Genomic DNA, 26,969 nt, shown 5'->3' with positions numbered 1-26,969 from the left:
GAGGGTCCCCAGACTGGACTTAATCTGTATTGTAATTTTTGTTCTTTTGTTAAGCATAATTAAAATGGTTTTAAAAAAAATCTGTTTAGCTTTTGTTTTTTTTCCCTCCCCCTCCCTGAAACGAACGAACAGAGTCTGTCCTTCTCTTTCATCCCGGAGAGTTTGTGGTTGACGGATTGAGGCCGAGAGCCCTCGTCGTCAGCGTGCCACCAGTTGGTGGGGATATAGCAGGGGGGGCATCGTGTCCAATACTCTTTGAAACGAGACAGATTTCAAGCCACCTCCGTCTGAAGAGAAGGAAGTCGACCACGAAGTCCAGGGTGTCCTAGGAAGCTCTTTAGCCCTCGTTTGCCCAGCAGCCATCTCACCCTGCAGCTCCCAGCTGGCAGCCCCCTCCCCACTGGAGCCCAGCAGGTGGGAGCCTGGTCAGTACCTGGAGGGGAGACTCCTGGGAAAAACTGAGGTTGCTGCTGGGAGAGGTGTTAGTAGGGCCAGCAGGGGGCGCTCACCCTGTGGTCTGTGTGAGTCCTGATGCCCCAGTATAGTGACGGGGGACACTGGACTGTAAACAGGCGCTGTCCTTCGGATGAGACGTCAAACCAAGGTCCTGACTCTCTGTGCTCATTAACAATCCCGTGGTGTCTCTGGAGAAGAGTAGAGGTGTTACCCCAGTGTCCTGGCCTGATTCCCCCCCTGGTCTTGACCCATCGTGGCCTCCTAATCACCCCCCTCTCTGAACTGGCTCCATCCCTCTGCTCTCCTCCCCACTGAGAGCTGCTGTGTGCTGACCGGACTGGATTGTCATCCAGGTGGGGGCTGCACACTGGGGGGGCTGGAGGGGATCCCCCTGACCTGGGAAGAGCTCTGAGTGGAGGGTCCAGACTTATTATTATTATTATTATTATTATTATTCGTGCTGCACTGGGCTTCAGTCCTGGCAGTGAGAGGGGGACTCTGTGATCAGTACAGATACTTATGACTGTATAATAACACACGATAGAAATGGAACACAGGGTAGCGCTGTAGTCTCTTCGAAACGTTTTGAACTGCCAGAAGACGTTTTCACAACCCGGACACGTGAAGGTACAGGTCTTCTCCCATCGTCCGGAGCAAGGTGTATCGTGTCCTGGTGATTTCTCCCGTTTTGAACGGAGTTTAATGTCACGTTTCTACTTTATTAGAGAGAGGCACTGAACATTCTGTGATAGACTACTGTCCTGTCCAGGGTGTGTGAGTCTGTGTGTGTCCTGTGATGGACTGCTGTCCTTTCCAGGGTGTGTGTGTGTCCTGTGATGGACTGGTGGATCACAATATTAATTCTCCTCCTTGATTCCCTCCTTCATCGCCAGAGTGAAAGCGGGACACGGCAGTAAAAGCTCAGCCCTGCGGGTGGTGGTCCTCTCGGCCACACGGGGGCGCTGTGGCCCCACGGGGGGGTGATGTTCAAGTCCCGCTGGGAATCGCACCGACGCGGCGGAGTTCGTGAACATCCCAGACACCAAAAAAACGAGAGAGAGAAAAAAGGTCGTTTTCGAGGTTCAAGAAGCAACCCCGATATTCAGAGAGTTTCCCCGCTGAGCTTACTCTGCCTAAAACACGCAGGTTTTATTTTTTTCCCGTGCCCCCCCCTCACACAGGCCGTTTCTGTAGCATGAAGTTGTGTTTTTTTGCGCGGCGGTCGGTGAGGGGCGAAATTGTATTTATTTTTTTCCCACGGTCTGAAACGGCCAGGTGGTGTTGTAGAGAGGTCGACGTGCCTGGTTTTCCTTGTCTCCGAAGCCCGTTTTTTTGGGGGGGGTCATGAGGTCCCACGCAGTGCTCGGAAAAGAAAATGGCGTCTCTTTTCCCCGCAAGACGGGGGGGGGGAACCCGTGTTTTTTGGACGTGGCGTGGCCCGAAATTTCCGCCCTTGGCCGCTAGAGGGGGGTGGAGTTTGGTCTTTCTTTGATTTGGGGTTCGGGGGGGATGCTAATTTCACTGAACCAAACCCCACGGAAACCCGTGTTGGACGTGGGGGTGCTGAATGCGCCCTCGACGTGATTTTGTCTTTAAATTCAAGTGCAGCTTTTGTAACCCTTGGGCCGGAAACAGCTGGACCCGTTTCCCCTGCCTGTCCGAGGTGGCGACTACCGGGGTCATACAGGGACACCCGGCTGGCCGCTGAGAGTTGGATAAATAACATTTCCACCCAAAAAAAAATGTGGACCCGGCGGCCATTTTTGTTTCACGGCCGAGCCGTGAGCGCGTCGGGGGCGACGTCACGGGGGCGTCACAATGAGCCGCCTGACGTCACAGAGCGGCGGATTCTAGCGGGGGGCGGTGCCGGAGCCCCGTGAGCTCAGAGGAGTGAAGAGAGAGGAGGAGGAAAGGACTATATAGCGCTTAATAAACACGTGTTTCTTCAAAAAAAGATTCGCGGGTTACTTCGACTTCGATCAAATCAGTTTCAGCTTCAGATTCACTCTGAAGTATCCCCGTGAAATTGGTAAGTCGCTCAAAAGCGTCGCTGGCGAGAAATAACAAAATAAGTTGAGAAATAAGTTGTTTTTTTTAACATTACTCCACTCTTATTGGTGTGATCGTGCTGTAAAAAGATATTGAGAGGAGGTGCACCTCTACACAGAGAGTGGCAGGGGTGTGGAACAAAGCCGATACCCTGGCTTCTCTCCAGACACAGCTGGGTGAGCTCCTCCAGTCAGGACAGGAGGCTCTACTGTACACAGAGGGTGGTGGGGGTGGGGAACAAGCTGCCCAGCCCTGTGGTTGAAGCCGATACCCCGGCTTCTCTCCAGACACAGCTGGGTGAGGTCCTCCAGTCAGGACAGGAGGCTCTACTGTACACAGAGGGGGGCGGGGGTGGGGAACAAGCCGCCCAGCTGTGTGGCTGCGTCCCCTCCCCTCCCCACTGTGACTCTGCTTGTCTCGGCAGGACAATGCACCAACAGAGATGCCGCACGGCCGTGCGCGGTCGCAGCAGGACCCAGGCCCGGCGAGGCGTCGTAAGTCCACCCCTCCCGCCCGCCAGCGTCCAGCGTCCAGCCCTCCACCGACTGACCTCTCCGCCCCCAGCAGTGCTCGCTGTATTATAATAATAATAATAAAGCTCCACACTCTGACCCCTAAACCCCCGATACCCTACAGCTCCCCACACTGACCCCTAAACTCCCAATACCCTACAGCTCCCTACACTGACCCCTAAACTCCCGATACCCTACAGCTCCCCACACTGACCCCTAAACTCCCGATACCCTACAGCTCCCCACACTGACCCCTAAACTCCCGATACCCTACAGCTCCCCACACTGACCCCTAAACTCCCGATACCCTACAGCTCCCTACACTGAACCCCACAGTCCTGATGGCCGAGAGGTCTCAGCTTGCTGTAGTGATTGAGTGAGCTCTGTGGACCTGACCTCTGTCTTGTGTCCTCCAGACCTGAAGGTGAGATCTGGGGAGGAGACAGAGCACCCACTAACTTTCCTGAGCTGGGTTAAAGGGTTAGACAGCTTCTTACTGTTGGACACACCTGTCCACACTCTTACTGGACACACTCGCCTGTCCGGACTCTTACTGGACACACTGTACACACTCGCCTGTCCAGACTCTTACTGGACACACTGTACACACTCACCTGTCCACACTCTCACTGGACACACTGTACACACACACCTGTCCGCACTCTCACTGGACACACTGTAGAGACTCACCTGTCCGGACTCTTACTGGACAAACTCACCTGTCCAGGCGTAGTCTCTGCTCCTCATCCCCCCTGCGTTGTGTCTCCCCCTCTCCCCGCTGGACAGAATCCTGTGGTGTCTTCTTGTCTCCCCGAGCTCGTCCAGAAGCTGGAGAGCGCGGCCGAGCTGCAGCTGGAGCTCCCGGGGTCGCCTGGCTCGTCCCGCTCGGGCTCGCCCGGCTCGTTCCGCTCGGTGTCCCCCCCCTCCGCGCCCTCGAGCCCCCTCAGCTCCCCGCCCCCGGCCCCCCCAACCGGCCCCTGCCCGCCCCGCCTCGCCGCCCCCCCTTCCTCCCGGCCATGCCCCTCGAGCCCCCCCGATGCCCGGGGGCGGTGCCCCTGCCCCTGCCCCCACCCGTCCTGCCCTCCATCGCCCGCCCGGCCCCGCCAGGCCCCGCCTGGGGCTCCCCGGTGCGGAGGGCAAGGAAAGAGGCTGAGATTTCTGACAAGGCCAGTGGGGCAGAGTCTGTCCGTCTGTCCTTCTATCCATCTATCCTTCTGTCCTTTTCTCTGTCCATCTGTCCTTTTCTCTGTCCCTCTGTCCTTCTGTCTTTCTTTCTTTTTCTCTGTCCTGTCCTTCTGTCCATCTGTCCTTCTGTTTTTCTGTCCTTCTGTTCTTTTCTCTGTCCTTCTGTCCATCTGTCCTTTTCTGTCTTTCTGTCCATCAGTCCATCTGTCCTTTTCTCTGTCTTTTTGTCCGTCTGTACTTCTCTCTTTGTGTCTTTCTGTCCTTCTGTCTGAGTCTCTCTTTTTCTCTGTGTCTGTCCTTCTCTCCCTGTCTCTCTCCCTGTGTCTTTCCATGTCTCCCTGCTCTCTGTCTGTCCTCCGTTGTCCCAGCTGGGTCTCTCTCCCTGTGTCTCTCAGTGTATCTCCCTGTCTGTTTCTTTGTCTGTCCTGCATTGTCCCAGCTGGGCCTGTCTCCTCTGCTCTCTGCCTTCAGCTCTGTTCCCCGATGTCCCGCTAGCCCGTCTCTCTCTCAGCCTGTCTCTTGACTTGCAGGAGGAAGAGGAGGTGGAGACAGCTCCTCCGGCAGGAGAGAGGAAGGAGGTCAGTGCTGGTCCCACCCTGCCTCCTGTCCTGTCTGTCCCTGGGTCTCAGTGTCTCTCTCTCTTTCAGCCCCGTCTGTCAGTCTGTCTGTCCCTCGATCTCAGTCTCTCTCTCTCGGCCTGCTGTCTGCCTGTCCCTGCCTCTCTGTCTCTCTCTCTTTCAGCCCTGTCTGTCCCTTTGATCTCAGTGTCTCTCTCTCGGCCTGCTGTCTGTCTGTCCCTGCCTCTCTGTCTCTCTCTTTCAGCCCCGTCTGTCAGTCTGTCTCTCTCTCTCTCTCTTTCCTCTCTCTCTCTCTTGGTTTGTTTGTCCCTCAAACTCAATCTTTCTCTTTGCCTGCTGTCTTTCTGTGCCATCATCTTTGTCTCTCTCTCTCCTTCCTTTCTGTCTCTCTCTGTCCTGTGGTGTCCAGTCAGTGTGTCTCTCTCCTCCTCCTCTCTGTCCTCTGGTGTCCAGGCAGTGTGTCTCTCTCCTCCTCCTCTCTGTCCTGTGGTGTCCAGTGGGTCAGTATTAGTGGGCTACACCCAGGTCACTCACTGCGAGTGTGATCTCAGCAGAGTCTCTGTGCTCTTGGGACACTTTACTCAGCTGTCTCTCTCTTTCTCTCCCTGTGCTGTCCCTCTCCTGCCCCCTCTCTCCCTCCAAGGACTCCAGCTGGAGGAGGTCCAATCACCACCTCCTGTGAGACAGAAGAAAAAGAAGGTGGGTAATGCTCTGATCCTCTTTTTACTCCTGTCCAGTGTCCAGTCAGTGTGTCTGTATGTACCCCTCTCTCTCAGTGCAGTGTTCATGTACTGGAGTGTCCAGTCAGTGTGTCTGTATGAACCCCCCTCTCTCTCTCAGTGCAGTGTTCATGTCCTGGAGTGTCCAGTCAGTGTGTCTGTATGAACCCCCCTCTCTCTCTCAGTGCAGTGTTCATGTACTGGAGTGTCCAGTCAGTGTGTGTGTATGAACCCGTCTCTCTCTCTCAGTGCAGTGTTCATGTACTGGAGTGTCCAGTCCGACTCTTAACGTGACTCTCCTGTCTCTGCTTCAGAAGCGCTGGTGGGTCTTTTTAAACTCCCTGAGCTGCGTGTTGGTGGAGACAGATGATCAGGATGAGCCGATGGAGGCGGTGGAGACCGTGGGTCAGGAGAGGAAGAGCGAGGGAGAGGAGGACCAGGCTGCCGGGAAGGACAAGAAGAAGAAGAGGAGGTGCAGGTGAGCAGACAGGGAGGCGCCGCCCTGTCGTGTCTGTGATTCAAGGAGGAGTCTCCTCTTGCTGTTTGATGTCATGGTGACGTCTGTGTCTGTGTCCCTCACACCTGCAATAACTATTCTTTCCAGGTTCCTTTCCTGGTTCTGTGCCTGCTAAGATCTGGACTGGATTGGACTGGTTCGGTGCTGAGGGACACCAGACGACTGGACTGGACAGTCCAGCTAAGATCTGGACTGGACTAGACTGGACTGGAGCTGAGGGACCCCAGACTGCGCTGGACCAGAGCTGAGGGACCCCAGACTGCGCTGGACCGGAGCTGAGGGACACCAGACTGCGCTGGACCGGAGCTGAGGGACACCAGACTGCGCTGGACCGGAGCTGAGGGACACCAGACTGTGCTGGACCGAAGCTGAGGGACCCTAGACTGGGCTGGACCGAAGCTGAGGGACACCAGACTGGACTGGACTGGAGCTGAGGGACACCAGACTGGACTGGACTGGAGCTGAGGGGCCCCAGACTGGACTGCACTGGAGCTGAGGGACACCAGACTGGACTGGACTGGAGCTGAGGGGCCCCAGACTGGACTGGACTGGAGCTGAGGGGCCCCAGACTGGACTGCACTGGAGCTGAGGGACACCAGACTGGACTGGACTGGAGCTGAGGGGCCCCAGACTGGACTGGACTGGAGCTGAGGGGCCCCAGACTGGACTGCACTGGAGCTGAGGGGCCCCAGACTGGACTGCACTGGAGCTGAGGGACCCCAGTCTGTGCTGGACCGAAGCTGAGGGACCCCAGTCTGTGCTGGACTGAAGCTGAGGGGCCACATTCTGGACTGGACTGAAGCTGAGGGGCCCCAGACTGGACTGAAGCTGCGGGGCCCCAGACCGGACTGGACTGAAACTGAGGGACCCCAGACCCCAGTCTGGACTGATGCTGAGGGACCCCAGACTGGACTGTGGAAAACTTTCACATTATCTCCACCTGAGTCCTCAGACCGTCTGCATGACCTTGTATTATTAAGTATTATTTTAAGGTCCTGTGATGATCGTAAGATGGGGGGGGGGGTCACTAAATAAACCCTTGACATTGATCTGTATTGTAATTTTTGTTCTTTTGTTAAGCATCAATAAAATTTTTAAAAAAAAAATCTGTTTAGCTTTTGTTTTTTTCCCTCCCCCCCCCCCCCGGAACAACGAACAGAGTCTGTCCTTCTCTTTCATCCCGGAGAGTTTGTGGTTGACGGATTGAGGCCGAGAGCCCTCGTCGTCGGCGTGCCACCAGTTGGCGGGGATATAGCAGGGGGGGCATCGTGTCCAATACTCCTTGTAACGAGACAGATTTCAAGCCACCTCCGTCTGAAGAGAAGGAAGTCGACCACGAAGTCCAGGGTGTCCTAGGAAGCTCTTTAGCCATCGTTTGCCCAGCAGCCATCTCACCCTGCAGCTCCCAGCTGGCAGCCCCCTCCCCACTGGAGCCCAGCAGGTGGGAGCTTGGTCAGTACCTGGAGGGGAGACTCCTGGGAAAAACTAAGATTGCTGCTGGGAGAGGTGTGAGTGGGGCCAGCAGGGGGCGCTCACCCTGCGGTCTGTGTGGGACCTGATGCCCCAGTATAGTGACGGGGATACTGGACTGTAAACAGGCGCCATCCTTCGGATGAGACGTCAAACCGAGGTCCTGACTCTCTGTGCTCATTTACAATCCCGGGGTGTTTCTGGAGAAGAGTAGGGGTGTTACCCCAGTGTCCTGGCCTGATTCCCCCCCTGGTCTTGTCCCATGATGGCCTCCTAATCACCCCCCCTCTCTGAACTGGCTCCATCCCTCTGCTCTCCTCCCCACTGAGAGCTGCTGTGTGCTGAGCGGACTGGAGCATCATCCAGGTGGGGGTGCACACTGGGGGGTCTGGAGGGGATCCCCCTGACCTGGGAAGAGCTCTGAGTGGAGTGTCCAGAACTGGACCGGGGACACAGACCCCATGGACTGACTGGACCGGGGACACAGACCTCTGGACTGACTGGACCGGGGACACAGACCCCATGGACTGACTGGACCGGGGACACAGACCCCATGGACTGACTGGACCGGGGACACAGACCCCGTGGACTGACTGGACCGGAGTCACAGACCCCGTGGACTGACTGGACCGGAGTCACAGACCCCCGGACTGACTGGACCGGAGTCACAGACCCCCGGACTGACTGGACCGGAGTCACAGACCCCCGGACTGACTGGACCGGAGTCACAGACCCCCGGACTGACTGGACCGGAGTCACAGACCCCCGGACTGACTGGACCAGGAACTGCCTGGGATAAATCAGTGAATCGATCTGTCAGATCAGCCAACCCTCTGACAACCCAGCAAGCAATTAGATCAGTCAAAAATCAAGTTAGTTAATGAACAAGTTAGTTGAGTTAGTCAATGATCAATTAATCAGTCTGGGCTGTCAAATGATTTTTTAAAAGCTCTCCCTGCAAAACCAAAGTCAGCTCTCCCACTGGTTTCTGGAGCTGGTGCTGAACTAACGTCTTTCATTCATTCCCAGACTTAACAACATCCAGCACCACCACTCCTGCTCCCACAAGTCACAGTGAGTATGGCTGGAACACCACTTCAAGGGTGTGCACTGGGAACACTGGGTATCCTCTGAACACTGGGCGTGCACTGGGAACACTGGGTATCCACTGAACACTAGGCACTAGGGAACACTGGGCCAGGATGGCTTTGCTGTACCTAATCAAACTCTGTTTCTCTTTCAGACTTTAATAAAAACAGCGCTAATTGTTCAGGTGAGAAAGTATATAACTTCATTAAGGGTCTCCGACCTCTATATGAATTAAAAATAAATTATATGCTGTTTAAAGGGGACAGCGGGGGCTGAAGTAGACAGGATGGCTGTGCAGGGCGTCATCAAACTCTGTTTCTCTTTCAGATTGTGATGCATGTTGCACTGATTGTTCAGGTGAAAAAGTATATAACTTCATTAAGGGTCTCCAGCCTCTACATAAATGAGGAATAAAAGATACGTTGTTTGCACATTGGTTAAAGGGGACAGAAAGGATGCCTTTGTTGTTCCCTGATGTCGTGGGCAGAGCCCAGACACAATTATCCCTAAGTGATACTCACAATACTACATCATGCTTGTGTTACATAACGCTCATATTACATTACATTTGTATTTCCTTCAGAAAAACGCAGGACAGGTTGGTGGAGACCTATTAAGGGTTTCTGAAGTCTACACTGGGCAGGTCAAACTCTTGCTCAAGATGTCCTCTTCGACAGGAAGCAGGGCCTGTGCAAACTGCAATGACCCAAAAGTACGACCTTTATTAAAAATGGCTAATGACGGTAGCTAGCGATTGTTAAACAAGGTAACAGATATAGAAGACAGACAAAAAAAAACACCCTAGATCAGAGAAGGAATGCTTTCCCCTCTGGGTAAGAAAGGCCGACTGCATTTCCGGGGGAGGAAAGCTGCTTTAGAGGAAACACCGGAGAAGCAGAACTCAAACACTGGGAACACTGGGTATCCTCTGAACACTGGGCATGCACTGGGAACACTGGGTATCCACTGAACACTAGGCGTGCACTGGGAACACTGGGTATCCACTGAACACTGGGTGTGCACTGGGAACACTGGGTATCCTCTGAACACTGGGAGGGCACTGAGAACACTGGGTATCCTCTGAACACTGGGTATCCTCTGAACACTGGGTATCCTCTGAACACTAGGCGTGCACTGGGAACACTGGGTATCCTCTGAACACTAGGCGTGCACTGGGAACACTGGGTATCCACTGAACACTAGGCGTGCACTGGGAACACTGGGTATCCTCTGAACACTGGGTGTGCACTGAGAACACTGGGTATCCTCTGAACACTGGGTGTGCACTGTGAACACTGGGTATCCTCTGAACACTGGGTGTGCACTGGGAACACTGGGTATCCTCTGAACACTGGGAGTGCACCGAGAACACTAGGTATCGGTGTACAGATGCAGCCATTCAAAATGGGTGAGGTATTTCGCGGCATACCGCGACACGCCCACCGGGGTATCACGCGGTTCACGTGTGTCACGTGACTAACTATCCGGCGTCGCCTTGTAAAACCGCCAGGGGGAGCTTAACCTCTCATGTACAGCATTTGAGCCTTTAATTTTGAACTGTGTATTACAGCATGTTAATCATCAGTCATTAAAATGTTGGTATATTTTATGAAAGCTAGATTGCTCAGTTGGACAAAAGTACACAACCTACCTTTATCAGAAATATTTATGCATCAAAGCCTTTACTGAAGATATTACTAATAGTATTAATAATGGATGACTTTGGACAAGCTGTATACTCAAAGTATAATTTCTTTAGCACATTTGTACAAGCACTTGGAATCTGTCCAAGCCATACTTTGTCAGGCATTTTGTTTTACTTCAACGGGCATAAAACCTTCCTTGCTTTTAACAGGGCGTTTCATAATTTCTAACTACGAAAATGATTTAAAATGCGACACCTATCATTCAACTAGAGCTTAAAATATCACAAGGATCCTCAAGAGCACAGCAAAGAGTGTATTAAAAGACACTTGTATTTATCAACGCTTTCTTTTCTTATGGAACCACTTCAGAGGGGTGTTCCAGGAATCGGCACTTTAAAGAAAAAAATACACACCAGTAATCCATTTCTCCCTAAACATTGTAAGCTTCGAAGTCTTTAACTAACGTGATACCGGAGTCAACAAGCATACTTTTAGAATTTGATTAAAAGGGAATATAATATGGAATCGCGTATCTCGAGAATTTAATAACGGTATGATTATATCCGTGTACTGCGGCAGGGCTGTGTAGGGCTGTTTCCCCTGCCTGTTCATGCGAGCTGTCTTGTAGCCTACTGGTCTATGTGCGTGACTACCAACTGGCAGGTTGTGTGTTCAAATCCAGCTGGTGCTGGACTTTTCATTTTTATTTATTTATTTTTTAATCGCATAACATAAACATATTACCGTATGCAAACTGTACTGTATACAGTATGTATATGTATATTTAATGTCTTAACTGTACCCGTTTAAGTATTGAATATTCATATCTAATTTTACCACTGAAGGGAAATCTTAGTAGCTGAGCATAAAAAAATAGGAGCATACTGTAACGCGTGTGAAGGCCATAAACGGTATTAATTTTGGAACATAAACATACAGTATATGGCTGGTCTCGGTACTTTAAAGAAAACATACACGAAACATGGTTTCATTATGAGCAGAATCGGTCTTGAGATATTTTTAACTTGATTTACAGTATTTGAGAGGTATGTCTTAACACCGATACTACAGTGCTTAAGTACTGCTCACGTATATGTTTCAAGGTTTATATTATGCATTTCATACGGTCAAATTACTTTTGAGCAACTAATAAGAACCGCAAAACGATATGCGTTTTCGTTTCGTTTTGTGCTGGGACCCGTGGATTGATTAGAGATATCAAGTACATACAAGTCATTTTTTAAATGTTGTAGTTTGTCTTGAAAAAATGTTACGAGTACATCATCTATCAACAATTACACAGGTTATGTTTCCATATTGCGGATTTTGGTTACGTAATATTATTTTCTAGATTTCACGTTGTGAATATGATGGGATGTCTGATGGGATGTTTCTAAAAATCCATCCTCTGTAAAACGTCTTCTCTAGTTGTCCTGCATATGTATTCGCTAATGAAGCTGTGTGTTCTGAGCCTGGATCTCTACATTTCTGTATGAACCAGCTTAGAGGGCTAAAGACAGCTTGTGTTTAAATTGAGTGTAAGGCAATTTATGCTTCTAAAGTCATGGTCAGCATTTATTTTTGTACTGTGCTGTAAACTTGTTCTGTGCTAAGTCACATTATTTTATAGCGTTTTTATAGCGTTATCAAATACGGTGTTACTGTAGTTTACCGAGTCCCATGTCACATGGTCTGTGATTGAAACCTGTAAAACCGGTTTAATTCGTCACAGCCAGCACTCTTTAGGTGTGAGGGTCTTCTGCTCAGAATGAAACGCTAAAATGTTTGTGTATATTCTAATGGTAGTGGGGGCAGGGTGTGTGGGAACAGGTTTGGTTGAAATTGCATTGGAGATCTATGTTCTTCACACCTGAAACATTTTCTCTGAAAGCATTTTCTTCGCAGTTTAACCGATCTTGTTACAGCATGTTACAGTTTACTATTATTAACCATATTAATTTTAAGTGCTTAATGTAAAATCTTGTAAAAATATATTTTCATTGTTCAAATATACATTAAGTCTGACTATCATATAATAAGTTAAATACAAAACTAAAGAAAAAATATGGTTAAATATAATTCAAAATATTTTGCTAACAATGTTAACTGTTTATGAATAATAAAATGTATTAACTAAGGAGTAGGATGGCACAGTTGTTAGTATGTTTTTTGTTTTGTTTCTTTTTCATAAATACAACAGTAGTACCTGATGTCTCAGTGGCTTTCAAAATTAAATTATGCATGCAAACCTGTGAACTAGAAAGTTAACTAAGATATCCATCCATTATATTCCATAATATCCATGAAATATATGGCGCTGAAATATGTGTGACGCAGTGGTGGTCTGGCACGGTGAGGTGCGCTGGCAGCTGTGTGATGCAGTGGTGGCCTGGCACGGTGAGGTGCGCTGGCAGCTGTGTGATGCAGTGGTGGCCGGGCACGGTGAGTTGCGCTGGCAGCTGTGTGGTTTGACGCAGCTGGTGGCATGGCACGGTGAAGTGCGCTGGCAGCTGTGTGATGCAGTGGTGGTCTGGCACGGTGAGGTGCGCTGGCAGCTGTGTGATGCAGTGGTGGCCTGGCACGGTGAGGTGCGCTGGCAGCTGTGTGGTGTGACGCAGTGGTGGAAATGTTCACCATGTTTCACCATGCTGAAAATGTTTGTACCAGACTTTTTTGAGGCCTGTTTAATTGTGTCTGAAGTCTGATGTTGTAAATTTTATTGTTAAAAAGATCCATTAAAATGTCACTACTGAAGTTAGCTGGTACTGTTGGTATTGTAAGTGGCAAGTAGAGCTCATATTTTAGATTTTGTGTAGTTGCTAGCTGAACTGTGTGTTGGATGCACATGAATATATTCATTATATGCCAGCGCACCTCACCGTGCCAGGCCACTACTGCGTCACATAGCTGCAAGCGCACCTCACCGTGCCAGGCCACCACTGCATCACACAGCTGCCAGCGCACCTCACCGTGCCAGGCCACCACTGCGTCACAACACACAGCTGCCAGTGCACCTCTACATACCCGACCACCACTGCGTCACACAGCTGCAAGCGCACCTCACTGTGCCAGGCCACCACTGCATCATACAGCTGCCAGGGCACCTCACCGTGTCAGGCCACCACTGCGTAACACCACATAGCTGCCAGCGCACCTCACCATGCCAGGCCATCACTGAGTCAGAGATTAAATAAAACCTCACTCGCACCAAACAAATTTATATTTCTAAATATCACAACATGATCGGATTTAAGTCATTTTAATAACAATGAATAGTCACCTAGGCACTACAATATAAACATTTATATTGATTTAAATAACGTTTTGATTTAAATCGCAAATGCGGGTTTAAATATATGTGTTTTTTGATTCACAATCAGACAAATGCCACATAAATTGATATCTTTGTCTTCTAAGTATCTTAATAAACTTTCAGCATAGCTTTCTCCCCGTTTAGATTTATTTTGGGATCAAAAGTGGAAAGATTAGATTGTAATCGTTTTTATTTTTTAAATACATTTTAGAAAAGTGTAATCTATACTAAAAAGCTGTACACCACCTGCTATAAAGATACATATTGTAATACTTTCGGGTTCGGATAGGACAGACACAAGAACTCAGACTTGCGGAGTTAAAGCAAAATAAAGCCTTGATTTTATATATCACCTTTAAAAGTGGCATCTCAAAGCAAAGTAAATACCCAACACTGATTGTACCCATCTGTCATGCTAATAAAGCAGCTTGAATTAAATTGAGAGGGGGGGGGGTATATTTGCTTTGTGTATAAAGTACATTGTGAATGTTTTCACAGCCTTCACTTTGTCGTTTTTATGCCATTTTTTGACCACGCACGAATATTCCTATGTCCGTATCTTCGCAAGGGAATCAGTGTGAATTTTAATACTAATTAAATGACCGCGGGCACTTTCCACCCCCTCTACATTCTCAGAGTAGAACAGACTAATCTTCTAATGAAAGACGGTCCACCCCCCACGGACAGGAAAAGTGCCCACAGGCACTTAAACTTAATATGGTCAGTAACAGTAAACAGTAACATGGTCAGAAGGAGCACGTACAAACGTTTCCGAAATAACCACATGTAAGACTCTGATGCTTAAAATGTTTAGGGAGAAAGTGGAATACTGGTGTGTATTTTTTCTTTAAACTACCAATACCAGCCATATACAGTCTGTAACGTAGGGATTTCTATATGTCTTTATTTAGTGGTTACATTAGTGACAAAGGCTAAACTTTTAGCTTCAGTAACGTGTACATATCTCCCCTTTTTATAAAACGACTTGGTTGAAAACTGTTCCAGAGCCACTGTTGTTTCATCAGTGAAAAGTACATCATGAAATGCCTCTCCCTGTTCAATCCACTGGAAAAAAGAAAAGGAGCATAAAGCTTCTGATGGTCATAAACGATATTCATTTAGGAGCAGCATCAGAGGTATGTTTTTAACTGCACTGCATTGGAGAGAATACCATAGTGTGTTTTTTTTTTTTACTCCCTGGCGGAAACTGGCTTCAAGAAGAATCAGTATGGCTCAGAGATTAAATAACACTTCACAGACATTAACGAAGAGCATAACGCGTGTACTGTATACACTGCAAGTACAACCCCCCTCTCTGCAGGAGTGCTGGCTGTGACGAATTGAACCGGTTTCACGGGTAGGAGGCGAGATTTCCAGCGAAAGACACCTCCCCCCCTCAAAAACCCAGTAAGTACAGTACTTACTAGTTAAAGGCTAGGCTCCCGACTACGGTGAAAGGAACCCTTCTTTCATTAGAAGACAATGAACATATTTTAGCCCTGAATGAATTAATAGCAAACATGGTTTACATAAAAGACATTTTTCCAAGAAAGTTTAGCCTTTGTCACTAATGAAACCACTAAATAAAGACATAAATATAAAAATCTTAAGATTTTTAAAATACATGACTTTGCTAAAATTTATTTGAAAATAAAAACAATTACAACCGCCAGGGGAGAGAGAGAACAGGGGAGGGATGTTGGTTTTGCATAAGGGGTGGGGCTATGGAAATTAGGTCTGTTTGGGAATGTGTAGTTACATGTTCTGGCTGTTTGTGAATTATCGTTGTTGAGTATGGAGTGTTGAGGTATTGATTTTGTGTAATGCTTTATGTTGAAAATTTAGGTGGATTTTGTTTATGATAAAGAGGATAAACTGGGATGGGAGGAGGGTTTGGTTTTGCATAAGGGGCGGGATTATGATAATTGGTGGAATTTGCGAGAGTAAAATGGTTTGATATATTTGATTTTGTATTGTGGTTGTTATCTATGTTTTTGGTTGGTATTATGTTTATATGGTTGTTTTTGTTGGTTGGTTGTTATTATGGTTATTAATAATATGATCTATAGTTGAAATCTGAGCCTAAATAAAAAGAAAAAGCAAGTGATTAGGTTTATGAGCAATCTAATTACTTATTCGTTTAAAACGCTATATAAAATAAAGTTTATGATTAATTTGCTGGACAGAGCGGTGAACATTATTATGCATAAGACAAAGATAACGATCCTGATCAGTTTAGAAATCTGTGTACGCTGTAAGGTTTTAACTTCTTAAACTTTTAAAATACACGTTTTGAATAGAAAGAAATCCTCTTCCTGGTACAGTATGTATAGCAAACCAGCACGTCTTTTTTCTCCAATCAGAGGGGTGTCAGATGGTGTCAGCCAATCACCATTCTGAAGCCCTACCATAATCTCTGGTATGGGGAGACCCCAGAATTCTGTCCCATAGTTTAGACAGATGATAGATACTTTTATTGATCCCGTGAGGGGAATAAAGTAAATCATTTTCATTTTAGGGAATTATTAAACGCTCGGTTAAAAGCAAAGGAGATTGTCTGTTATAGTGGACATAAAAACAAGAGTTCGCTGGCATTATATCCTGGAAGACACAGACCGGCGCCAGACCGGTAAATGCTTGATGAACTAGGGATTGGACAGTTTCCAAGCGCTTGTACAATCAATGGAAATGTTCAAATAAATGTGCAAAAGAAATAAACAAAATAATCATTTATTTCTTTATCATATTGGGAAGCTAATGTCCTCTCTTTGCTAGTTAGTGGCTGTGTTTCTGCGTTGGGTAGCAACGGGTGACTGTTCTCAGGCGGAAGATGTAAACAGCTTAATGTTCGTGTTAAATAATTTTTTTAAATTAAAATTCATTCTATACAGCAATCGCATATTTGGGTACCGTTTCATAAAACTTTCATGCTTAAAATGTTTAGGGAGAAATGGAAGACTGGTGTGTATTTTTTCTTTAAACTACCAAGACCAGCCATACACAGTACAGTTTACATACATACAGTAATGTTTATGTTCCTAAATTAATATCGTTTATGACCTTCAGATGCGTTATGCTCCTCTTCTTTTTATGCTCAGCTACTAAAATTTCCCTTTAGTGGTAAAATCCATATAAATATTCAAAACTAAGCGGATTAAAATGTGCACAGTAAAGACATTAAATGATTAAATCTTTGCACTACCAACCAATGCACCACGAGTGCCCATGTCGGTCATTTTGGCCAGCCAATCACTTGCCCTGCGGTGCCCTCCGGTGCCCCGCGGTGGCTTGTGGGTAGGTTACTGTACCGCGGGTTTTTACCGCGCATTTTGAATGGCTGCATCTGTATCTGATCTCCTCCATGAGGACTCCTTCACCGTCCTGACTCTCCCCTGTGTCTCTGATCCGGTCTCTGTCTGTCTGTGGCTCTTCTGTGAGTTTGACCTTGAGAGATCTGTAATGCGGAGTTCTCACTGGAGCAGTCCGATATGATGGTCAATAAAAGGTCCAGCAAAGTCAAAGCGGGTCGCCTGTATTCATGAAGTTTGTGGGTTTTAATGGATCCGGCCTGAGCAAGCCTGGTTCAGTTAGCAAACGGGCGGCCCACGATCGGCTTTCAACTCATTTCACAACTGCGGTCTCTCACCCTGTGTTTTGGGTTGTTTCAGAACGCCTGGAGAAAACGGACTCCGACTACTGCCTGGCGCAAACCCCACTCCCAGCCGGTAACGGTGAGATCCGAAGACCTTTTAGAACAGGACTTGTAAATATTCCCATTCCATCGTCGTCAGAAGTATGAAGTGGCTCTGCGGGTTTTTTTAAAAAACCCAGCGACGCCGAATTGTCTTCACCCGCAGCAGAGCAGGTCAAGGTTTATCCCTGCGCTGGAAGGACAGGAAAAGAGACGCGGCGTTTCGGCCGCGGAGCCTCCTTCGGGCGCGTGAAGCCGGAAAAGACCACAGTCGAAATGTCGCGTCTCTTTCCCCTCTCTCTCGGCCGCGTGGAACGATCCCGAACCTGCTGCCTCTGCGGCCTGCGGGTGGCCGACACGGCCCCCTCCCTGACCGTTATCTCTACCTGCCGCGCGTCTTCAGCGACGCTTCCCTGACCGTTATCTCTCTTTCAGGAACCGCGGCAACACAGGAATTCCACTACTCCGTGATCCAGGATCCCGGGCCCGCGGGCGGAAGTAGGTTTTGCCTTCTCGCATGTAAGGGCTCGCAGGGCTCAAACGGCAGCGGCGGGGGGCGGCGAGACGCCTGTGGTGCGCGGGCTTGCTAGGTCAGTGCGAGGTGAAGTCGGGGCAGAGCCCCTGGACCACAGCCCCACCACCGGGAGCTCTGCTAAGTGGTGGGTTGGGCAATCATTACTGGATACGAGTGTCAAGTGTCGACACGAGTGTGAGCAGCGTCGTTTCGAGTGTGAACGGTGTCGACACGAGTCCTGTTGTTCAGTACAGTGTCAATACGAGTGTGAACAGTGAGTCCTGTTGGTCAGTACAGTGTCAATACGAATGCGAACAGTGTCGACACGAGTGTGAACAGTGAGTCCTGTTGATCAATAAAGTATCAATAGAAGTGTGAACGGTGAGTCCTCTTATCTGTACAGTGTCAATACGAGTGTGAACAATGAGTCCTGTTGTTCAGCAAAGTGTCAATACGAGTGTGAACGGTGAGTCCTGTTGATCAAAAAAGTATCAATATGAGTGTGAACAGTGAGTCCTGTTGTTCAGTACAGTGTCAATACGAGTGTGAACAGTGAGTCCGGTTCTGTACAGTGTTAACTCATTGAATTCCTTCTTGCTCTGCACAGTGTTAACGGGTGAGAACACGTGTTTTATTCTTTGCAGAATTAAAACAGACAGATACTGCTGTTGAATACTCCACAGTCAACAAACCCCGAGCCGCACAAAGTGAGGATCTTTTACTTCTATCTATTAAACTAGCAGAAATAAAACATCACGATAACTTCTTGCTGCTCTGTCCAGTTTTAACACAAGTGTGAACATTTGTAATAATAGTGAGTCCTGCTGTTGTGTACAGCGTGAATACAAGCGTGAACAGTGAGTCCTGTCGTCTGTACAGTGTCAATACGCCTGTGAACAGTGAGTCCTGTTGTCTGTACAGTGTCAATACGAGTGTGAACAGTGAGCCCTGTTGTTCAGTATGGTGTTAATGTAAGTCTTATCCTGTATAGTATAAGTTAACATAAGTATTGACCTGTATCCTGTTCTCTACAGACATCACACTACCCAACAGTGATGTGGAGTACGCCACCGTCAACAAACCGAGAGCAGCACAAAATGAGGACTTTTTTAACTCTTTACCACAGTATAAAACCCACAGGAGTAATGAGAATGACACTAAAAACAACAACACTGATAGTGAACAAAAGATTTTGAGCAATACACATTCTAGTCAGATTTAAATACCCACAGACCTGACCGTTGGAAGTTGTAAAAAAATGCAAATTATTTTTTTTCTGCGTGCAGGTTTTCTAAGAACTGAAGAAAGGTTAAAAACGAGAGAACGCCATTCGGTTTTTCAAGCCTGTCTGGTAGTTAGTGATTAATTGGACCCATGATTTCATCCTCCTGTATCTGCAGAGAAGCCAGGGTATCGGCATCAACAACAAGGCTGGGCAGCTTGTTCCCCACCCGCCTCTGTGTAAAGACGCGTCACCCATTCTTGGTTTTATTTTCACCTTTCACTATACGTGAAGAATTCCAAAAGGTGCACAAATGCTCTGGAGCTATTCTGTGGTTCGGCGATGTCTCTGGAGCCTTTTGTCACAGTGTGCAACTTCCCCATGTGTCTCCCCGAACACAGGGTCTGACTGAAGGGGCACTGACCTGCAGGAATGGGAGGAGACCGAGCTGGGACGGTTCTGCCACGTCAGCGAAACTCTGGACCCCGACTTCATCTGCCAAAGAAACAGCAGCGTCAATTAACTCAGCCAGCGAGTTCAACTGTCGCCTCCCTTCTCTCCATCTCTGTGTGTCCCATCTCTTCATAACCCGTCTCCTATCAATCCTACTGTGTTTCATTTACTCTTCCTCACTCTGTCTCCTGTCCGGTTGTCTGCACTTAAAACTGAGGTATTTCCTGTGATTTCCTCTCTCTCGCTGTGTCTCCTGTCCTGTGGGTTTGTTACTGAGGGATTCTCTTTGATCTCTTCTCTCTCGCTGTGTCTCCTGTCCTGTGGGTTTGTTACTGAGGGATTCTCTGTGATCTCCTCTCTCTCTCACTGTGTCTCCTGTCCTGTGTGTAAGTATGTTTGTTACTGAGGTATTTCCTGTGATCTCCTCTCTCTCACTGTGTCTCCTGTTCTTCAGTGTTTTAATCCTCTTAAATAATTTAGCTCATTCCTCTCTCACTCACTGCGACTCCTATCCATTCTGTGTTCAGTTCCTCTGACTTGCCTCTTGCATCAGCGCTAGCAATATCATGCATCTATTTAATTTAAAATTATTGATCTGTCACCTTGATAGTTCGATCTCTGCTACAGTTAGCATAGATGGCACAATTAAAAGGACGATGAGCTCAACATCTGTGCGCATCTAATTAACTGAACCGTACAGAACATCCTGCCTCAGCTAGTCTCTCGCTGGCGGGGTCGCCCATTGGCTAGGCCACGTCTCCAGGCAATTCTGCGGACTGGACACTGCGGGAGGGTGGGGCTGTGTTTCCGCACGAACGCCTGAAATCACTCAGGATCTCCAGAGAGACTCCTGTAGCCTTACAGCATCACAGTCACAGGCCTCAGCATTGCAACTGTATAATATCAAACGCCCAGACACCCTGAGGTGAGGCCGACCAGTCTGAAGTATTACCTGTAAACACCAGGCACACTGGAACCTGACTTCATCGTCCACTTAGCGCAGAGGTGGGGCGGACAGTCAGTTTTCTGGGGAGAAAAAAAACAACACCAGGAATTTAGCATACTGAAAGGATCATGGAGTGATGATCTGGCTGAACCCGCTTGGCTGAGGGCTCCTGGCCAGAGGACGAGGAGGCTGGGACCTCCCCTGCGCAGCGAGGAGGAGTGACCAGGGGGGGCAGCTACACAGGTGGAGACGGGGTGGGAGAGGGACGCGAGGGAGAGAGGGGGATCACGTGCAGTATTAACAGTGTTTCAGGAGAGGAGTCAGGAGTGATTGCTAAAATATCGACAGCCGAGTCTGACCGAACTAGGGTGTGGCCATCCCTCTCGAACTTTCATCACAAACTCCTGTCTTCCTGCGGTGTCTCTGAGGAAGCTACCATTTTTCACTGGCTAATAAGAGGTGGAAGAGGTGTTAGTGGGACAGCAGGGGGGCGCTCACCCTGCGGTCTGATACCCCAGTATAGTGACGGGGGACACTATACTGTAAACAGGCGCCGTCCTTCGGATGAGACGTAAAACCGAGGTCCTGACTCTCTGTGGTCATTAAAAATCCCAGGGCGTCTCTCGAAAAGAGTAGGGGTGTAACCCAGGCGTCCTGGACAAATTTCCCATTGGCCCTTACCAATCACGGCCTCCTAATAACCCCCCTCTCTGAACTGGCTTCATCTCTCTGCTCTCCACCCCACTGAGAGCTGGTGTGTGGGGAGCGTTCTGGCGCACTATGGCTGCCGTCGCATCATCCAGGTGGGGGCTGTACATTGGTGGCGGTAGAGGGATACCCCATTCCCTGTGCAGCGCATTGAGTGGGGTGTCCAGAAAAGCGCTATATAAGTGTTAGCAATTATATAGCTCAGCCCCTCAGTAGTTGAGATCTCTGTTATACCCATCTAGAAACATGCAATCAGCATGTTATTGCTGAAGCAATAGTCACAACATTATTCCACACCTGGGTGAGAGGCGGGTTATGATGACAGTCATGCTTTCTACACCTTATACTGAGCTCAGAAATGGACCGGGCGGACATCTCTCGAGCAGATCCCTCCGCGTATAAGAAAGGCAACTTGTCTCAGCAAAAATACCACGGATTCACATCCAAAATATGATAAAAAGGCAAAAACCCCACACTTGGAATGCAAACGTACCCTACAAAGGAAACACGGTTTTAAAACCAACTTGATTTTCCCCTGGAGAAACCTTTTTATGGACACATCACATCTATTACACATGTATAACTAAATATAAAGATAAAACTTAATATAAGAAGTCATGACACATCACACATGACAAAGTCTGGTCCAGAATAAACAGTTTACACTGACCCACCTTTATTTACCCTGGTCACTCACTTCTATTAACTGTTTAATTGGGTAACAAATGAATATTTGTTTCAATTTGGGATCTACACCTGGGAGCCCTGAAATGTTGGCCAGAGGGGAGAAGCTGATATTCAGACGTGAGAATATATTATGATGTTGTTTTTCACCTGTCTAATTAAAGCTTGTTCAAAAATGATCTGATTATAGGACACACGAGTTTATAATCATACTCATTCCACTTTTTAACCCCGTATATATGCACAATATGAAACGTATATACACTAAATCTCACGTGTGACTCCCATAACATACATTTCTTTACGAAAATTAGGAACACTTATTACAATTATCAACCCCCCATGACGAGGCAATATATCATACCTTTGTGTCTTTGTGGGTTCAAAGTTCTGTCCTGTCGTTTCACACGTAATGTTTTGGTAGTTATCTCAATTTTCCTTTGCAATTATCTCCAAGATCATCATCAACTTTTTGTAAAACGCTATGCACAACTGATATTTAAAGAAAGTCCTGTACCAAAAGGTCTTCGTAGGGAAAGACAACTTTTTTTTCCTTACGTCAGTCGCTACACGGTTACTCTTAAAATCCATTCATCGCCTTTAAAAAAAAAGTTTCGTTTTTTATTGTGGTTCACTGACATTTCTGTCACAATTCTGAGGGACCCCAAATAAAATTCACTGGCCGGTATAAAGACGCCGGCGAGGTTAAGACAGGTATCGAGACACCTGCGTATCTAACGGACGTTTAAAATAAAAAAAAATGGCGTGTAATGTTGCGAAGGGCTACTGTTTTTTTATAGTTTGTCGATTGTAAGGGACGTGGGCCGCGACAGAAATACTGGTCGGGGTGGAAAAAGGTTTATTGATGGTTTATTGTACCGCAACGGTCACAATTGACTCACCAGCAAAGATGGCGCCGAGGCCACATCGACTCCCTCCCGCCCTGCCTCGCACCGAAGCTCGAGCTGCGGAGCGCGACGCTGAACCGCCGGTCCGCGGGCGCGGGCGCGGGCGCCGGACATAGACGTCATAACCCATTCCGAGGCGCAGGAATTATAGATCACTGTAGTTTCTTCTGGACCCGGGTTAGGGACAGTGTGCCCTCCGTGAGAGTCTTCTGAGGAAGCCAGTGTCTCATGGGTGTCCAGGCTGGGTACCATCTGTCCATCACAGGACACACAGACACACACACTCACACACCCTGGACAGGACACCAGTCCATCACAGGACACACACACACACTCACACACCCTGGATAGGACAACAGTCCATCTCAGGACACACACACACCAGGTCCAGTTTTCCCAGAAGCCAATTAGCCCAAAAGCCTGTCTTTGGACCCGGAGAACACAGGGAGAACATGCAGACTCCACACAGACAGTCCCCCCCACCCCCCCCCGGGTCCAGACCCGAGCCCGGAGCCCCCCTGCGCTGAACCCCTCCGTACAGACGGCCGCACACAGCTCCGTTGTTCCCGATTCCCGAGGTGATCTGTTAAAAGAAGCCGGTGTGTTGCCTCCAGGTGAGGCCCGCGGCCCGACGCCGGTGGTGGCGGTGGTGGCGGCGGCAGAGAACGCGGCGCCGGTGCCGACGACGAGCGGGGCGCCCCCCCCCCCGTGAGCCCCTCGACGTCGGGGCCGCGGCCCGCCCCAGCGACAGCGCCCCCCGATCCGGCAGGCGGCCGGTCTCCCGCAGGGAGAAGACGATGAAGCAGCTGGGGAAAGTGTCTTCCGTCCGAGGTAGGAGCAGCAGGGCTGGGCGTTTTGTTGGAGCGAAGTCCCCCTCCAGATAACCCATGAACCCCGTCTCTACTGTCACTCCAGTCAGGACAGGAGGCTCTACTGTACACAGAGGGTGGTGGAGGTGGGGAACAAACCGCCCAGCCCTGTGGTTGAAGCCGATACCCTGGCTTCTCTCCAGACACAGCTGGCTGAGTTCCTCCAGTCAGGACAGGGGGCTCTACTGTACACAGAGGGTGGCGGGGGTGTGGAACAACTCCTTTGTTCGGGGCCTTGGGGCATTCTTGTTGTGAAAGGCGCTATATAAAAAAAACTTACAGGTTTGGGTTTTTCGGAGATCTTTTCAGAGATCTTGTCTGACGTGCCCGTTTCAAAAACGTAACGACACTCCTCACGCCCGAGCGCCGCCGGTCTGTGACGTAACGTATCCTTACACAACCATGACGGTTTCATCATGGACAGCACGAAAGCCCGAAAAGTGGTCGACGTTTTAATTTGGCAACGCCACGATGGATCCCAGTTTTTTTTTTATTTTGGAGGCCAAAGAGGACAAAAAAGGAAACGTCCGGAGTGGATCGATGGTCATCTCTGCAGTTGTTCTGATGTTCTGGAAAAAAACAAACAAAAAAAAACGGCTCGCTTGCCCGGTCGTGTAGTGTTTCCACACCCCATGCAAATCAACTTCTCTTCGCCCCCGGGGGCTCGTCGCCCGCCGCACCCCTCTCACGTGATAGGGGCTTCCCCCGGCTGTGACGTACTTACCCTACCCGCTTCGGCTAACGTCATACCGAAGGTCGCGCTTCGGGCCGCGGCGATGTTGACGGACTGTCTTGTAGCTGATAAGGGTTTAAATTTCGACTTAAGGAGTTGGCCATCGTTATATTTCGCGAGATATAATACAGGGGGAAAAAGAACATTTACATTTATCAATCTACTAGTAATACTGGGTGGATGTCACGTTCCCCAAAGTTCAGTGCCTCTCTCTAATAAAGTAGAAACGCGACATTAAACTCCGTTCGAAACGGGAGAAATCACCAGGACACGATACAACTGACGTCCGGAAAAGAAAAAAAGAACTCCTATTCCCATTTGTAATGACCCCGTCGTGTTTTTCCCGGTGTACGCTTCTCTTTCGGAGACCGTTTCTCTCTGGTGTTGTTTTGCTGTTGGAATAAATGCCGAGGTGACCCTTCTGTGTGGAGTCTGCGTGTTCTCTCCAGCGGGTCGTTTCCTCCACCGCAGGGGCTGGTCGAACCGGGGTCTCCCAATCGTCACAGAAGTGTGTGTCGTTTTGGGTGGTGGGGGGGGGTGCATCGGGGATACTGCGCCCCGAGGGGGTGGCCTCTCACCTTACTACGGACGATGGGAGAAGACCTGTACCTTCACGAGTCCGGGTTGTGAAAACTTCTTATATTAATAATTAATAAGTCTGGACTATCCACTCAGAGCTCCTCCCAGGTCAGGGGGATCCCCTCCAGCCCCCCCTGGATGATGATCCAGTCCGCTCAGCACACAGCAGCTCTCAGTGGGGAGGAGAGCAGAGGGATGGAGCCAGTTCAGAGAGGGGGGTGATAAGGAGGCCATGATGGGTCAAGACCAGGGGGGGAATCAGGCCAGGACACTGGGGTAACACCCCTACTCTTCTCCAGAGACACCCCGGGATTGTTAATGAGCACAGAGAGTCAGGACCTTGGTTTGACCTCCCATCCGAAGGACGGCGCCTGTTTACAGTCCAGTGTCCCCCGTCACTATACTGGGGCATCAGGACCCACACAGACCGCAGGGTGAGAGCGCCCCCTGCTGGCCCCACTCACACCTCTCCCAGCAGCAACCTTGGGGGGGGGAGTGAAAAAACCAAAAGCTAAACAGATTTTTTTTTAAAACATTTTATTGATGCTTTACAAAAGTCCAGTCCAGTCTGGTGTCCCTCAGCTCCAGTCCAGTCCAGTCTGGGGCCCCTCAGCTCCAGTCCAGTCTGGTGTCCCTCAGCTCCAGTGCAGTCCAGACTGGGGTCCCTCAGCTCCAGTGCAGTCCAGACTGGGGTCCCTCAGCTTCAGTCCAGCACAGTCTGGGGTCCCTCAGCTTCGGTCCAGCACAGACTGGGGTCCCTCAGCTTCGGTCCAGCACAGACTTGGGTCCCTCAGCTTCGGTCCAGCACAGTCTGGTGTCCCTCAGCTTCGGCCCAGCACAGACTAGGGTCCCTCAGCTTCGGTCCAGCACAGACTGGGGTCCCTCAGCTTCGGTCCAGCACAGACTGGGGTCCCTCAGCTTCGGTCCAGTCCAGTCTGGGGTCCCTCAGCTTCAGTCCAGCACAGTCTGGGGTCCCTCAGCTTCGGTCCAGCACAGACTGGGGTCCCTCAGCTTCAGTCCAGTCCAGTCTGGGGTCCCTCAGCTTCAGTCCAGCACAGTCTGGGGTCCCTCAGCTTCGGTCCAGCACAGACTTGGGTCCCTCAGCTTCGGTCCAGCACAGTCTGGTACCCCTCAGCTTCGGCCCAGCACAGACTTGGGTCCCTCAGCTTCGGTCCAGCACAGACTGGGGTCCCTCAGCTTCGGTCCAGCACAGTCTGGGGTCCCTCAGCTTCAGTCCAGACTGGGGTCCCTCAGCTTCGGTCCAGCACAGTCTGGGGTCCCTCAGCTCCAGTCCAGTCCAGTCTGGTGTCTCTCAGCTCCGGTCCAGTCCAGCCTATTGTCCCTAGGCTCCAGTCCAGTCGTCTGGTGTCCCTCAGCTCCGGTCCAGTCCAGTCCAGTCCAGTCCAGTCCAGTATAGTCCAGTCCAGATCTTATCAGGTACAGAACCAGGAAAGGAACCTGGAAAGAATATTGTTATTGCAGGTGTGAGGGACATAGACACAGACGTCACCATGACATCAAACAGCAAGAGGAGACTCCTCCTTGAATCACAGACACGACCGGGCCGCGTCCCCGTCTGCTCACCTGCACCTCCTCTTCCTCTTCTTGTCCTTCCCAGCAGCCTGCTCCTCCTCTCCCTCGCTCTTCCTCTCCTGAGCTACGGTATCCGTAGCCTCCATCGGCTCGTCCTGATCTTCTGTCTCCACCGACACGCAGCTCAGGGACTTTAAAAAGGCGCATCGGCGCTTCTGAAGCAGAGACAGGAGAGTCACGTTAAGAGTCGGACTGGACACTCCAGGACATGAACACTGCACTGAGAGAGAGAGGGGTTCATACAGACACACTGACTGGACACTCCAGTACATGAACACTGCACTGAGAGAGAGAGGGGTTCATACAGACACACTGACTGGACACTCCAGTACATGAACACTGCACTGAGAGAGAGAGGGGTTCATACAGACACACTGACTGGACACTCCAGTACATGAACACTGCACTGAGAGAGAGAGGGGTTCACACAGACACCCTGACTGACTGGACACTCCAGTACATGAACACTGCACTGAGAGAGAGAGGGGTTCATTCACACACACTGACTGGACACTGGACAGGAGTAAAGAGAGGA

The 26,969-nt window shown here is 49.4% G+C and overlaps 1 long non-coding RNA gene across 1 annotated transcript in view; it reads right to left on the bottom strand.

Moving 5' to 3' along the window:
• Positions 1-22,747, bottom strand: part of LOC138243229 (uncharacterized) — a 36,346-nt gene extending 13,599 nt beyond the window's left edge. Inside the window, exons 1-4 of the long non-coding RNA XR_011192052.1 lie at positions 22,655-22,747; positions 20,367-20,440; positions 19,386-19,456; positions 5,795-5,940 (exon numbers count right to left, since the gene is read on the bottom strand). This is a non-coding gene — a long non-coding RNA (uncharacterized lncRNA). The remainder of the gene's footprint in view (positions 1-5,794; positions 5,941-19,385; positions 19,457-20,366; positions 20,441-22,654) is intronic.
• Between the last annotated feature and the right edge of the window lie 4,222 nt (positions 22,748-26,969).

This window comes from Lepisosteus oculatus, chromosome 14 (assembly GCF_040954835.1).
Source record: "Lepisosteus oculatus isolate fLepOcu1 chromosome 14, fLepOcu1.hap2, whole genome shotgun sequence".
Classification (NCBI taxonomy): domain Eukaryota; kingdom Metazoa; phylum Chordata; class Actinopteri; order Semionotiformes; family Lepisosteidae; genus Lepisosteus; species Lepisosteus oculatus.
This window is presented reverse-complemented; position numbering and strand designations above follow the sequence as displayed.